Source organism: Muntiacus reevesi, chromosome 13 (genome assembly GCF_963930625.1).
Source record: "Muntiacus reevesi chromosome 13, mMunRee1.1, whole genome shotgun sequence".
Taxonomy (NCBI): Eukaryota; Metazoa; Chordata; class Mammalia; order Artiodactyla; family Cervidae; genus Muntiacus; species Muntiacus reevesi.
In genome coordinates, this window is record NC_089261.1 from 39,486,533 (window position 1) to 39,503,315 (window position 16,783).

Sequence of the window (16,783 nt, forward strand, 5' to 3'; positions counted from 1 at the left end):
AATCTTGAGTTTAGCAGAATAACATGAAATAAAACAGCTTTTGACTTCATGCCTAAATTTAAGCACCGATATTCAATTTGAGCTATTTAAAATTTCTGAGATGACAGAAATCAGGTCACCATTTTATAATCTTTTATTTCTTATTTGAAATAACACACATCTGAAATTTTGTGTAATTATTTTTGAAAATCAAAGAAAATTTTAAAAAGTTACCGATATTGCCTGGTCTAAAAATTTTAGTTGTTTAGCTACCAGATCAATACGTTTTATAGTATAACTAATTATAAAGTAAGTTTTTTATTTGACATTTTAGATTGCAAAACCTACTGACATTTTGGAAGACCTCCCTCCCAAAGTCTATAGGAAAAAAAGAAGCTGCTTAAGTCTCCCTTTCTAAATGAGTTAAGAATACAGACATTTTGCTTTTTAACTAAATTTCAAATAATGAAATTATGTGTAAATATTCAGAATGTCACTGAATTATTTTATTGGTACTGTTATCCATAACCCTGTTTCCTACACTCTTGCCAGCTCTTTACTGTATGCTTATGATGCATTATTCATCCCTTTATATGTTTTCACAGATCTGGGAGACTCTTTGCTGAAAATTTGCTGTTCATCATCTTCAAAACTTTTCCTAGATAAGTGAAAGACTTGCCTAAAATTCATCAGGAGGTCATAATTTCTAGTAATATTGTTTCTTTTTCAGTCCCACATAGATGATCACTTTTTATTTCCAGACTTAAAAATCAGTTCAGTTCAGTTCAGTTCAATCGCTCAGTCGTGTCCGACTCTTTGTGACCCCATGAATCGCAGCACGCCAGGCCTCTCTGTCCATCACAAACTCCCGGAGTTCACTCAAACTCATGCCCATCGAGTCGGTGATGCCATCCAGCCATCTCATCCTCTGTTGCCCCCTTCTCCTCCTGCCCTCAATCCCTCCCAGCATCAGGGTCTTTTCCAATGAGTCAACTCTTCGCATGAGGTGGCCAAAGTATTGGAGTTTCAGCTTCAGCAGAGTGAAGCTCTACTGATATAAGCTCCCTAGGTCAAGGTAGGTTATACATGAAAAAAAAAATCGCAGAATTTTACAAATGTCTATCAGCAGAAGTCTAGGAAACATAAATATGAATGGATTCTAAAGGTTTAAGACCAAGGAAGAAGGAATGTAACATTAGATCAAGCCATGCTTAGCAACATAGAAACACCTCACCATTCAGTCATAATGCCATATTAGTTCAAGCATCTAGGAGTGACAGTAATAGCTCAAAATCTGGACACCATAATCACCTACATTAAAGGAAGGTAAGATGCCAGAAATCATTTTGCATTATCTAGAGCAAGGAATCCAAAGACTAGAGAGATAGGTATGTAAATACGGATTAATGAGGGTGAATTGCTTACCCAATTATTTCCCCGGGAGGGTCCAATAAACTGTACTATAGCATTATGTGGATTGACCTAGAGACTATCAAACAGTAAAGTAAGTCAGAGAGAGAAACAAGTATCACAAATCAATGCATATATATGAAATCCACAAAAATAGCACAGATAAACCTATTTGCAAAGCAGAAATAGAGACACAGATACAGAGAACAAATGTATGCACACAAACAGGGAAGAAGAGGGGGGATGAACTGATAGACTGGGATTAACATATATACAATACAGTGTATAAAACAGATAACTGGTGAGAACCTACTCACATAGCACAGGGACTCTAGTCAGTGCTTTGTGGTGAACTAAATGGGAAGGAAATCCAAAAAAGAGGGATCAGATGTGTGTGTGTGTGTGTATATATATATATATATATATATATATATATATATATATATATATGATTCACTTTGCTGTACAACAAAAATTAATATTACATCATAAACTATACCCAAATAAAAACTTTAAACAAAAGAACATTGGTGATAGACCATCCTTTAAAACCTCTGAGATTGTTCTCAGAAAGCAGGAATGAAGGTGAGAAATGTGAGCATGGATACAGTGTTGCTGATATTTATGTTAAAGTTAAGATTTTAGAGCGGCAGAGGCCGAGTGCCACAGGTTAATTACAAATGACACAATAAGCATGAAAGCTGTCATGAAAAGCAGGGCTTGAGGTAAAATCAGTAAGTTTGGCAAGCTGCAATATTTGGCCATGGATAATTGATCATGAGGTTCATGAAATTGAAACAGATAGGCATGCTATTAAATTCTTCCTTAATTCAGATCATAGAAAAAGAATCTCTTGGTTGGTGGATATACCTGATTGAGTTAGTGTAATGGAAAATCATACGTTTTCGGCTAATTCTGGACTTGAGGCAAATTGCAGTCCTATATTCCTTGAAAGAAGAGAATGATGGATACGTCTAAAGAAGGACCAGAGACACTGCCAAGCAGAGGTACTCTAAATCTTCCTTCTATTTCTCCTAAAGTGTTCCTGTGTCCATTTTAGAGGATGGCTGTGGTCTGAAGAGAGGAAAATTTCCAAGATTTTGAAGAATTAATAAACTCTGAAGTAAAAATAATCTTTAAAGATCAAAAAATCACCCTCTGGACCATGAATCAGAGAGGGGATTGTGGCAGTCTGGTGATAAATGGAGTTTTGGAAGGCATGTATGTTAAAGTGAGCTCAGTGTGTCTGCGGGTTTTTCCACAACTTTTTCTCCTTATTTGGAAATTCACAGAATTTTTCCTTTGGCTAGATGTACCTTGATTCAACATTTATCATATTAGAAAGAATCAAGTGTAAGTTCTGGAACTGGTCTCCCCTCTACCACTAATTTATGTTTTAGTCAAATGAAAAACAGAAATCAGTATGATATATCTGGAGGAAAGACAGAATTAAGTGCTACCATGAAAGACTTAAAAGATGAATGAACATTGATTCGTGGTAGGTCTTCTTTTAAATCATCTATTTGGTGTGTTTAAATATGACGAAAAGAAGGATGGAGAGCATCATAAGTACAATTAATTGATGACCCCAATAAAGCTATTGTACCAGATGTGGCTCCTTTCCTGAAGCAACCCGCAGAATGTTTTTACCCTGGTATGTGGCACTTGATCCAAAGTCAATGATGTTCAGACAAGAAATAAAAAATCACGTTTCAGCAGGCAACAAAAGAGAGATTTTCTTGGAGGTAGTGTATGAATAACTTCCTCTGAATCACTCATTTTGGTGCTCCAGGAAATTGAAATCATTGGTAGCCATTTCCTATGATTTCTTCCCTCTCTGATACCTTGAAGTTGCTAGCAGCTTTCTCTGATTCACTGAGCTCTTTCAGAGGTTTTGTTACCTTCTAATTCTCCATATTAAATCTCATACTCATGATTTCCTGCATGCTGTAAAGTGGTATCTGAATTTTGACTAATTTAACCTACAGCTTTGTTCTCTCCAAGTTTTCTGAGGCTCTGTAATAAGACCTTCATTTATCCAACAGTTCAAGTCAAAGGGCTTACATATACTCTTGACAGGACCATTCCCACCATTCTTCCAACATATCCTCTGGTTGTCCTTGACCTTGAATTCAGTGTTTTCTTACCAAAGGGCATTTGTAGGCATTCTCCTTTCTAGGACTTTCTCCTCAGTCTTCTCATATCTCACTCCCTCACTTCATTTAGAACTTGACTCAAATCTCACCTACTCAGAAAAGACTTCCCCGACTACTGTTCCTACTTTTTTTTTTTTTTTTTTAGTATCAGCTTCACAATGTATATTGATTTGGAGTTTGATGATATATTAATTTACTCTCCTCTCAACTAGAAGAAAAACTTCAAGAAAGTAAAAGCTTAATCTCTTCCATGGTGACTCAGACGGGAAAGAATCTGCCTGCAGTGCAGGAGACCAGGATTCGATCTTTAGGTCAGGAAGATCCCTGGAGAAGGGAATGACTACTCACTCCATTATTCTTGCCTGGAAAATTCCATGGACAGAGGAGCCCGGTGGACTACAGTTCAAGTTGGACATGACTGAGCAACTAACACTTTTTTTCCACATCACCAAAAATAGGTTACACAATTAGTAGGATTTCAATACATTTTTATTAATATAAAAATAAATCTCACATATAGATTGTGTATCTATGATTCATTACTTTAAATTTCAGTATAAAATATACTCATAACATGTTAAATTGATGTAAGTTATGATAAGACAGCATTATGGGAGGCAGTATTGAATTCAATGAATATTCTTACAGGTGTCCTCAAGCATATAAAACTTCCGGATAAAAGTCAACTTATTACCACAGCAGTCTGTGGATTTTCCAGCTTACCTGGCCTGACTTTGTCTGCTCTGCATATGTGAAAAACCTTATTGCATTATCAAGAAAATGTCTTACACAGTTTGTATCTCAATCCTTCCATGAAGTGATTATTTAGTTCATCTTTTATGAAAACAATAAAATAGTCTCTTTTAAGGCTGGACTCAAATTATGAAATGGAAAATATGTACTCTATACAATCTTAAGTCACAACAATTTAAAAATATATAAACTATACACAGTATTTTTTCTTAACTGAGCATCCAGTAAAGCTTATAATCAGAGGCTGGTGTAATTGCTCCGTCTATTGAAGTCAAAATTCCTCCTCTTCTCTCTTCGTACAAGTTCTGCTGCTTCTTTTCTGACAACACATAATATTCCCATTTCAGTTTGGTCTGCCCTGGTTGTCACTTTCTTGTAACAGGAAAGATTGTTCAGGCTGTGCTATTGCACTTTGCTATTAGATTTTAAGGAAAAGGAGTAACAACTGAATTTTTCAAAAACTGCATCTCTCTAATATGCTGTGAAAAATGCCTACCTTTAATTTCAGGTACCATGGAAAGATGGTTCTCTCAACTTCTGATGTGCTGGTATATTTGGTGCCTTTTACATTCTTTGTCACACTGTAGTGATAGGGAAGTTTATTATATTTTATTTTGTATAGTAGAGGAAGTAATTCCTGATGGGGTCTGAGCTAAAAGATCCTTCACTGGACAGAAATAACATAATTCAATCTTTATATTCAATACTATTAAACAATATCCTTCTGGCTTCAGAAGACATTTATCAATCCTCACTATCATTTTTCTTACACTCACAAATCCTGATCATCAAAAGTACATTTCATGTAAGGAATTAAAGTAGGTAAGTCATTTATAAGAAGTTACATTATCTAATACCAGACATTTCTCCTCTCGGATTTCTCAACTTTCTGACCCTCTTCTACTCAAGATATTCACATAATTTCTTCAGTTGTTGTGCATGTAACCCTTAGACTCTCAACTCTCTGTATCTTAATATAAAACCTCAACCTATCCCAGGAACCCAGAATAACCATACATGCAAAAGCTTTCAAGCAAGTACATCTGTACTACATCTAGAATACATGTGGAAACTCAGGCAAAGAAAAGCTTGAGGGGTGCACGTGTCTCTTTCAGATCTGGTTTCTCTATTTATAATAGCCAGGACATGGAAGCAACCTAGATGCCCATCAGCAGATGAATGGATAAGGAAGCTGTGGTACATATACACCATGGAATATTACTCAGCCATTAAAAAGAATTCATTTGAATCAGTTCTAATGAGATGGATGAAACTGGAGCCCATTATACAGAGTGAAGTAAGTCAGAAAGATAAAGACCAATACAGCATACTAACACATATATATGGGATTTAGAAAGATGGTAATGATAACACTATATGCAAAACAGAAAAAGAGACACAGATGTACAGAACAGAATTTTGGACTCTGTGGGAGAAGGCGAGGGTGGGATGTTTCAAGGGAACAGCATCGAAACATGTATATTATCTATGGTGAAACAGATCACCAGCCCAGGCTGGATGCATGAGACAAGTGCTCGGGCCTGGTGCTCTGGGAAGACCCAGAGGGATGGGGTGGAGAGGGAGGTGGGAGGGGGGGTCGGGATGGGGAACACATGCAAATCTATGGCTGATTCATGTCAGTGTATGACAAAAACCACTACAATATTGTAAAGTAATTAGCCTCCAACTAATTAAAATAAATGGAAAAAAAACCTCAACATTCAGAAAATTTAAAAAAAAAAAAAAAAAAAGAAAAGCTTGAGGGAAATATCAGTGGGTCAGTAACTGAAACTGGGAGAGTGACCAAGGAGTTTGTGCTTTCTGGTAAGTCACAAGCGACAGCAAAAATGCAAGCGTGAACTATGGAAGCTGTGTCCACAGAGATGAAAAGATGTGAAAACAACCAGTAAAGTTTGTGATATGGAAACTAAAGGAATATGAGATTTTAAGGGGGATGACCTGAGCAATGCCGTCCCATGGAAGAGTGACTTTACAGTGTGATAAGGACTCAAATTATCCTTGGAATCTGGCATAGGGAGATTTTCAGTGACTCTACTGACAATATTCTCAGTACATAAAGTTACAGGACATGTTCCAGTGGTGAATTAGGAAGTGAAGACAAAGTATGTAGTTCACACGTTTAAGAAATCTGAGTGGCAAGATTATGAAGCAAATAATATCAAATGGTCTAATGCTTTCAAGATATGAGAATGAGCAGGCAGATGATGCTCTGAAATAGTCATTTAAGGTTTAATCAATGCTTCTTAGCACTTAACCTAAGAAGAAGGTTTTGACCAAGGACCAGTGAAAGTTAGTGAGAAAGATTCATATGAGTTTTCAATTTATGTAACAAGTCTTCATTAGACTTTCATGAGCCTGGGATTCATAAGGCTTTCTTATCAAAGTTAAGTGAGGTACTGGACTAGAGAAGGTATTTTGTATTGTAAATTTACAGTTGGGTTTTCTTGGGTGACTATATTAGAAACACACAGTAAAGAAAGCCTGTATATAAATAAGCAGAAATGAAGGGAGAATACTGTTAATGTTTTTGATGGGAATATAGTTTATATGATCAATCAAATGCTTTTAATAATTGTAATAGAAGAAAATATTACATACAGCATGCCAGTGCTCATCATAGAATCTTCCTTTACCCTCACTTATGAAATGAGGAAACCGAGGCACAGAGAAGGGAAATCACTTGTTCAAGTTTAAATAGCTAACAAGTAGTACAACTAAGATTTGAACCAAAGAGTTCAAATCTAGACTCAGTACTCTTAAACACCAGCAAATGAATGCTTCCATAGTGGGTATAATTAACTGAAATCAATTTTGACTAGTTCAGTCAGAGGTGGGATTTGTCACGGTTGGACCAGAATACAGGGCTTGGAAGCTATGGCAAACAGAAGAGCAGCCAGAACCACCCTGCAGACTAGTCCCGGGAGGCGTACAGGTGCCTTCCCAGGGCACAAATAACACAGATCACACCACAGGTAACAAGGACTAATACAGATCAAGCACAAGCTGGAATCAAGATTACCGGGAGAAATATCAATATCAATGCAGATGACACCACTTTCATGGCAGAAAGTGAAGAGGAACTAAAGAGTCTCTTGATGAAGGTAAAAGAGGAGAGTGAAAAGGCTGGCTTGACACTCAAAATTCAAAAAATGACCATTATGCCATCACTTCCCAGCAAATAGGTGGGGAAACAATGGAAACAGTGAGACTTTATTTTCTTGGGCTCCAAAATCACTGCAGATGGTGACTGCAGTCATGAAATTAAAAGACACTTGCTCCATGGAAGAAAAGCTATGGCAAACCTAGACAGCATATTAAAAAGCAGAGACATTACTTTACCAACAATGTCCAGATAGTCAAAGGTATGGTTTTTCCAGTGGTCACATATGGATGTGAGAGTTGGACCATAAAGAAGTCTGAGTGCCGAAGAACTGATGCTTTTGAATTATGGTGTTGGAGAAGACTCTTGAGAGTCTCTTGGACTGCAAGGAGATCAAACCAGTAAATCCTATAGTAAATCAACACTGAATATTTAGTGGAAGGACTGATGCTCCAATATTTTGGCCAACCTGATGTGAAGAACTGATTCATTAGAAAAGCCCTGATGCTGGGAAAGATTGAAGGCAAGAAGAGGCTGGGAAAGACTGAAGGCAAGAAGAGAAGGGGATGACAGAGGATGAGATGGTTGGATGGCTTCACCAACTCAATGGACATGAGTTTAAGCAAACTCCAGGAGATGGTGAAGGACAGGGAAGCCTGGCATGCTGCAGTCCATGGTGTCAAAAAGAGTCAGACACAACTGAGTGACTGAGCAACACAAAAACCAGCTCTACACAGATGGCAGCACAGTGAGAATCAACACTGGATATCGGTTGCTGTCTCTGGAACCCTAGTCACTGGCTCCACTGAAACTCGATGCAGTTTAGGCTACCTGCGCCAGAATGGATTCTATGTGGTGCCAGCATTTTTCATCACTTTTTATTAACACGCCACTAATTTCCAACTTGGCATTATATGTGCTTGATTAAAACAGGCTTGGAAACAACACTATCTATACACTGGCACCTGGGGAAGCAAGTGTCTGGCTTCTAGACAGAAGTGGCCATCAGTTCAGTTCAGTTCAGTCGCTTAGTCGTGTACGACTCTTTGCAACCCCATGAATCACAGCACGCCAGGCCTCCCTGTCTATCACCATCTCCTGGAGTTTACTCAAACTCATGTCCATCGAGTTGGTGATATCATCCAGCCATCTCATCCTCTGTCGTCCCCTTCTCCTTCTGCCCCCAACCCCTCCCAGCATCAGGGTCTTTTTCAATGAGTCAACTCTTCACATGAGGTGGCCAAAGTATTGGAGATTCAGCTTCAGCATCAGTCCGAGGAACGTATTTAAGGGTCTTAGCAACCAAAGAGAAACAAAATGAAGCAAAAAGGCAAGTGTCAGTTGCATAGATGTGTGGTTCCAGCTGGCTACGAAGGAAAAGAAGTAGAGGGGGTAGGCGGCAACCTTGGATCAAATCGGGAGTTCAAAGGACTATCCATGAAGTTAAAGAGAGGGTAGTGTGGGAGAGAAGTTGTAAGAGAAGAGGAGTGGAAAGTCGTGCTCTTAATAGAGTATTATTTGAGTTTAAGACATATTAGGTAGAGCTAGTCGAGGTCATGACCAGATCTCAACTTTGGCCCTTGGAGGTTGTTTGCCAAAATTAATGGAGATAAAGTCAATACATTAAATAGTGTTGCACATTTAATGATAGCTTGTTAGATGAATTTCCCACATGGACTTGGAAATCTCTCAATGTTATGATAAAATGTCAGAATACAAAATGGAAGATGATGCTGGTTCTTGAAGTCTTCAGTGGATGAGGGGAACTGATTTTAGGTGGGTAAGTGACAATGAGGAAAGGCAGGGACTGCTAAAATCCCAAGGCAGGAGCCTCAGACAAGATTGAGTGTTTCCACAGCAATGGAAACATATTTTTGTGGAGAGAGAGAACTGTAGTTATGGGAATTGTGTACACAGTTGATTGCCCTTACTTATCCTACTATTCTGCCCCCAAGCTAAGAATATATATGACCTGATCTCAAGGAAAAGTTGAAAACCCACTATATGACTGAACTTCAGGAATTCCCACCATTCTTCATTTTTCACTTCCTTATCTTTTCATGTATTCATTCATTTGTTCACATGTTCATTCTAGCCAATAGATAGAGAAAGAGAATATTTATGATGAGCTAGGGCTGTGCACTGAATACCCTCCATGGTCAGATACATTAATATACTTCACATAAAGGAAACTTATAGTACTAGGAGAAGAGGTAAAAGGAAGACATAATTTAGATATAAAGGTCAGGTGACGATCTCCCTGAGAAGTAGTGGTTCAGCTGAAACCAGAGGAAGAGACTTTCAGGTGGAGAAAGCATCATGTGCAAAGGCCTTTAAGTGGGAAAAAGAATGACTTTTTTGAGAAATTAAAAGAAGTCTAGTAACTGAAGTATTTATGTTTCTGTTTTCCCTAACTCATTGATTATGTATAAGTATCTTATGACCAGAGACGACATATTACATGTAATGGGAAGATTTAGAATCACAGTCTTTCTGTCCTGAAGATACCCTGTAATTTCCTAAATCAGCAAAAAGGGTATATTCTATACATCTCTAATATAAATATATGTTATTTGTATAATTATATAATATATAATAATAAGTATTTATAAAGGTTAAGGGCTTCCCTGGTGGCTCAGTGGCAAAGAATCTGTCTTCCAAGCAGGAGATGTGGGTTTGATCCCTGGGTTGGGAAGGCCCCCCTAGAGAAGGAAATGGCAACTCACTCAAGAATTCTTGCTTGGGAAATCCCATGGACAGAGGATCCTGACAGGTTATAGCTGGAGTTGCAAAGAGTTGGACACAACTCACTGATGGAACATACAGGCATTATAAAGGTTAAATTGATGTAATACCATATACGCACGTGTGTATATTTTGTATCTATACCTGCATCTATGATCTGTTTTGATGGGTCAGGCTATTCCCCTCAACTTAAAAGGCAGTATCCTCGTTTTGTAAGTCATGAGGAAATCTATACGCTGATATGCAGAAAGGAGATCTCTCCACACATCAATTAATGATTAAGTCCCCCAAAGCCAGCGTTTATGTACCATCATTTTGTTGTGTGTGAGAGAGGCAGGCGGATGTGAAAACATGATATGAAGCACTCTGATGAGACAGGAGAAAAAAAATCAATCAGAGAGAATGAAAGTGCAAAGGAACAACAATTCAATCTAGGTGAGAGGGCTCTGAAAATGTAAGGGAGGCACAGTCTGCATAATTGAAAGTTCATGCAGAAAACCTCTTAGGATATCAAAGCTCAGCATTAAGTTACTCTGAGCACTGGAGTTCTGAAGAGTTTCACTTCAGAAGTAGATTTTAAAGACAATGAATCTTGGTTGTTTGGAAGAAATGCCATCCGCAACTTTTATTTGCCATTTTAAAATATGTTTAGCATTGTTTTCTCCCAAGTCTATTTTCAATGATACTTTAATCTTACTTCCACACTTTCTAAATTCACAATAATAATTTTTGAAAGGCAGCAAGGGTTTTCAATTTTTCACCATTGAGGGTGATGCTTGCTGTGGGTTTGTCATATATAGCTTTTATTATGTTGAGGTATGTTCCTTCTATTCCTGCTTTCTGGAGAGTTTTAATCATAAATGAGTGTTGAATTTTGTCAAAGGCTTTCTCTGCATCTATTGAGATAATCATATGGTTTTATCTTTCAATTTGTTAATGTGGTGTATTACATTGATTGACTTGCGGATATTAAAGAATCCTTGCATTCCTGGGATAAAGCCCACTTGGTCATGGTGTATGATTTTTTTAATATGTTGTTGGATTCTGTTTGCTAGAATTTTGTTAAGGATTTTTGCATCTATGTTCATCAGTGATATTGGCCTGTAGTTTTCTTTTTTTGTGGCATCTTTGGTTTTGGAATTAGGGTGATGGTGGCCTCATAGAATGAGTTTGGAAGTTTACCTTCTTCTGCAATTTTCTGGAAGAGTTTGAGTAAGATAAGTGTTAGCTCTTCTCTGAATTTTTGGTAGAATTCAGCTGTGAAGCCATCTGGTCCTAGGCTTTTGTTTCCTGGAAGATTTTTGATTACAGTTTCGATTTCCTTGCTTGTGATGGTTCTGTTAAGATCTTCTATTTCTTCCTGGTTCAGTTTTGGAAAGTTATACTTTTCTAAGAATTTGTCCATTTCATCCAAGTTGTCCATTTTATTGGCATAGAGCTGCTGGTAGTAGTCTCTTATGATCCTTTGGATTTCAGTGTTATCTGTTGTGATCTCTCCATTTTCATTTCTTATTTTGTTAATTTGGTTCTTCTCTCTTTGTTTCTTAATGAGTCTTGCTAATGGTTTGTCAATTTTGTTTATTTTTTCAAAAAACCAGCTTTTAGCTTTGTTGATTTTTGCTATGGTCTCTTTAGTTTCTTTTGCATTTATTTCTGCCCTAATTTTTAAGATTTCTTTTCTTCTGCTAACCCTGGGGTTCTTCATTTCTTCCTTCTCTAATTGCTTTAGGTGTAGAGTTAGGTTATTTATTTGGCTTTTTTCTTGTTTCTTGACGTAAGCCTGTAAAGCTATGAACCTTCCCCTTAGCACTGCTTTTACAGTGTCCCATAGGTTTTGGGTTGTTGTGTTTTCATTTTCATTCATTTCTATACATATTTTAATTTCTTTTTTGAGTTCTTCTATGATTTGTTGGTTATTCAGAAGCGTGTTATTTAGCCTCCATATGTTTGAATTTTTAACAATTTTTTTCCTGTAATTGAGATCTAATCTTACTGCACTGTGGTCAGAAAAGATGACTGGAATGATTTCAATTTTTCTGAATTTTCCAAGACCAGATTTATGGACCAGGATGTGATCTATTCTGGAGAAGGTTCCGTGTGCACTTGAGAAAAAGGTGAAATTGATTGTTTTGGGGTGAAATGTCCTATAGATATCAATTAGGTCTAGCTGGTCCATTGTATCATTTAAGGTTTGTGTTTCCTTGTTGATTTTCTGTTTAGTTGATCTATCCATAGTTGTGAGTGGGGTATTAAAGTCTCCCACTATTATTGTGTTACTATTAATTTCCTCTTTCATACTCATTAGCATTTGCCATACATATTGCGGTGCTCCTATGTTGGGTGCATATATATTTATAATTGTTATATCTTCTTCTTGGATTGATCCTTTGATCATTATGTAGTGTCATTCTTTGTCTCTTTTCACATCCTTTATTTGAAAGTCTATTTTATCTGATATGAGTATTTCCCCTGAAATCAGGAACAAGACAAGGGTGCCCACTCTCACCACTACTATTCAACATAGTCTTGGAAGTTTTGGCCACAGCTATCAGAGCAGAAAAAGAAGTAAAAGGAATCCAGATAGGAAAAGAAGAAGTGAACCTCTCGCTGTTTGCAGATGACATGATCCTCTACATAGAAAACCCTAAAGACTCTTCCAGAAAATTACTAGAGCTAATCAATGAATATAGTAAAGTTGCAGGATATAAAATTAACACACAGAAATCCCTTGCATTCCTATATACTAACAATGAAAAAACAGAAAGAGAAATTAAGGAAACAATACCATTCACCATTGCAACAAAAAGAATAAAATACTTAGGAGTATATCTACCTAAAGAAACAAAAGACCTGTACATAGAAAACTATAAAACACTGATGAAAGAAATCAAAGAGGACACAAACAGATGGAGAAACATACCGTGTTCATGGATTGGAAGAATCAATACTGTCAAAATGGCTATTCTACCCAAAGCAATCTATAGATTCAATGCAATCCCTATCAAGCTACCAACGGTATTTTTCACAGAACTAGAACAAATAATTTCACAATTTGTATGGAAATACAAAAAACCTCGAATAGCCAAAGCAATCCTGAGAAAGAAGAATGGAACTGGAGGAATCAACCTGCCTGACTTCAGACTCTACTACAAAGCCACAGTCATCAAGACAGTATGGTACTGGCACAAAGACAGAAATATAGATCAATGGAACAGAATAGAAAGCCCAGAGATAAATCCACGAACCTATGGACACCTTATCTTTGACAAAGGAGGCAAGGATATACAATGGAAAAAAGACAACCTCTTTAACAAGTGGTGCTGGGAAAACTGGTCAACCATTTGTAAAAGAATGAAACTAGAACACTTTCTAACACCATACACAAAAATAAACTCAAAGTGGATTAAAGATCTAAATGTAAGACCAGAAACTATAAAACTCCTAGAGGAGAACATAGGCAAAACACTCTCCGACATAAATCTCAGCGGGGTCCTCTATGACCCACCTCCCAGAATATTGGAAATAAAAGCAAAACTAAACAAATGGGACCTAATGAAACTTAAAAGCTTCTGCACTACAGAGGAAACTATAAGTAAGGTGAAAAGACAGCCCTCAGATTGGGAGAAAATAATAGCAAATGAAGAAACAGACAAAGGATTAATCTCAAAAATATACAAGCAACTCCTGCAGCTCAATTCCAGAAAAATAAATGACACAATCAAAAAATGGGCCAAAGAACTAAACAGACATTTCTCCAAAGAAGACATACAGATGGCTAACAAACACATGAAAAGATGCTCAACATCACTCATTATTAGAGAAATGCAAATCAAAACCACAGTGAGGTACCATTACACGCCAGTCAGGATGGCTGCTATCCAAAAGTCTACAAGCAATAAATGCTGGAGAGGGTGTGGAGAAAAGGGAACCCTCTTACACTGTTGGTGGGAATGCAAACTAGTACAGCCACTATGGAAAACAGTGTGGAGATTTCTTAAAAAACTGGAAATAGAACTGTCATATGACCCAGCAATCCCACATCTGGGCATACACACCGAGGAAACCAGATCTGAAAGAGACACGTGCACCCCAATGTTCATCGCAGCACTGTTTATAATAGCCAGGACATGGAAGCAGCCTAGATGCCCATCAGCAGATGAATGGATAAGGAAGCTGTGGTACATATACACCATGGAATATTACTCAGCCATTAAAAAGAATTCATTTGAATCAGTTCTAATGAGATGGATGAAACTGGAGCCCATTATACAGAGTGAAGTAAGCCAGAAAGATAAAGAACATTACAGCATACTAACACATATATATGAAATTTAGAAAGATGGTAACGATAACCCTATATGCAAAACAGAAAAAGAGACACAGAAGTACAGAACAGACTTTTGAACTCTGTGGGAGAAGGTGAGGGTGGGATGTTTCAAAAGAACAGCATGTATATTATCTATGGTCAAACAGATCACTAGCCCAGGTGGGATGCATGAGACGAGTGCTCAGGCCTGGTGCACTGGGAGGACCCAGAGGAGTCGGGTGGAGAGGGAGGTGGGAGGGGGGATCTGGATGGGGAATACGTGTAACTCTATGGCTGATTCGTGTCAATGTATGACAAAACCCACTGAAATGTTGTGAAGTAATTGGCCTCCAACTAATAAAATAAAATTAAAAAAAAGAAAGGCAGCAAGGGAATCATGTCCTTTTTTCTTATTCAAATGGAATAATCCTTTGGGCATTAATATTTCAAAGTATTTATATTTTATATTGTATTACAAAGTAAATAGATTTTTTTGGTGCATTGATCTTGATGGAGGGAAGAATCGATAGATGAGACATGACATTGAGTGAAGGTAAAGAAAGTTGATACTCATTAAAGAAATGGCCCATGACACCCACATCCAGGACAGCAAGGATATATTTTACAATTTCTGAAGTGTCTTATCAGTGAAATGATAAAAAACAGTTATAAATGGATGATTATTATGTTCTTTACCTACTTATGGAATACATATTTTGTTGCCTCTGTAATTCTCTTTCGTAGATGTTGAAAGTTGAATATCGTGGAAACCATGACTCTTTACTTTGGGTCACATATTGCCAGCTCATATTTTTAATATGAACACAGCATATGCTGTGTGGCCATCAGCCATTGAGTATTTGATTAAGGTGTATTGTTACAAAATCATAATTACACTGTCTTCTAAAGAGAACTTAATCTCATTTGTTTTGGTTAGAATGTTTTGCTTGTAAAATAGAAACCTAGCGACAAGCAAAAGAGGAATTTATATAAAAAATAAACATAGGGCCTGAAAACAGGAATGCATTTGGATTGTAAGAAATAGCTGAAAGCAGAAAGTTAATGCCTTCTAGGTCCTTCTATTTCTTCATCTCTGCTTCTGCCTGGGTATCCATTTACATCTCAAAACAGTCACCAATCTTTTTGGTTCTCAGGCTCAGATACTAGGGAAGGAAACCCTTGATGCTATTATATCAGAAGTCATCCTGGGTCCTTTAACTACGGCCAGAGGAGCCTTGTAATAAGTGCTAGAGGTAGCTCTTGCATCACTCACATAAACAGAAAATCCTACAGAAGTATTAAGGGGAACCACCCAACAAGTTTCCAAGATATGCTTTGGTGGAACCATGACGTAAATTAACATTTATCAGCATTTAATACTGACCAAACACTACATGGATAGTCTCTTTTAAAACTTAGTACAACTCACTAAGTATGTGTAGTTATATATAGATGAAGAAACTAAACTAAAGGAAATGTGAAAAAAAAGTCCAAGATTACACACCTATACATTTAATTGAAGCAAATTAAAATGCAGTGATTGTACTTACATTTTGCTAAGCAGTGTTCTAAGGTTTGAGGATTCCAAGTTCTCAGATATGATCAGTCCATGACCTTGGAGACTTCATGGCCAATTGGAAAAGAGAAGAGCAACACAGTAGTTAAATTTTATATTTTAAGGAACCAATGATGTTTCAGAGGTTTATGTGCAGGGCATCAGACCCCTTGTGACTCAGGCCAGTGGAAAAAATTTTGGGGGAAAGGGACACTTGAATTTAAAAGATGGATTAAGATTAGCTGGATGAAGAAAGATAAGAGAATCTGGGCAGAAGAGCAGGTGTGTGAAAATGAGGTCATTTAAAACACAGTATATTGGTGGTGTATTGGTGGTGAAACATAGGCAATTTGGTAGAGATAAAATATAGGGGAAAAAAAAAGAGGCAGAGGATGTCAGATAGTGAGAATCAAGACAGAGGAGGAGGTTAGATTTTGATTAGCATTGAATCTGTTTAGGATTTCATTGTTATGAGAAAGCAATGAGAAGGTGTGAAAACTTTTTAAAAGTTACATGAATTGACATTGAAAAACAAATTATTCTGAAAATATTAACAGGTTGGAAGATGGGAAGACTACATGCTAGAAACTAAAAAGGATCCGGGGCAGAAAACTATATGAAAGATAATGAAGTTCTATCTGAAAGAAACTGAGACAGTTGGGGAAGCTAAAATTCTAGTAACAGTGTGGGTTTTTAATACCATATCACCCCCCCATTGTGGAAAGTGGGGAGAAAGGCAACAGAGATTGAATTCAACT

The 16,783-nt window shown here is 37.2% G+C and overlaps 1 long non-coding RNA gene across 1 annotated transcript in view; it reads right to left on the bottom strand.

Annotated features, from left to right (window-relative positions):
* Positions 1–4,794: 4,794 nt before the first annotated feature.
* LOC136146087 (uncharacterized) overlaps positions 4,795–16,783 on the bottom strand; it is a 103,031-nt gene continuing 91,042 nt past the window's right edge. Inside the window, exons 4-5 of the long non-coding RNA XR_010658893.1 lie at positions 16,021–16,084; positions 4,795–4,879 (exon numbers count right to left, since the gene is read on the bottom strand). This is a non-coding gene — a long non-coding RNA (uncharacterized lncRNA). The remainder of the gene's footprint in view (positions 4,880–16,020; positions 16,085–16,783) is intronic.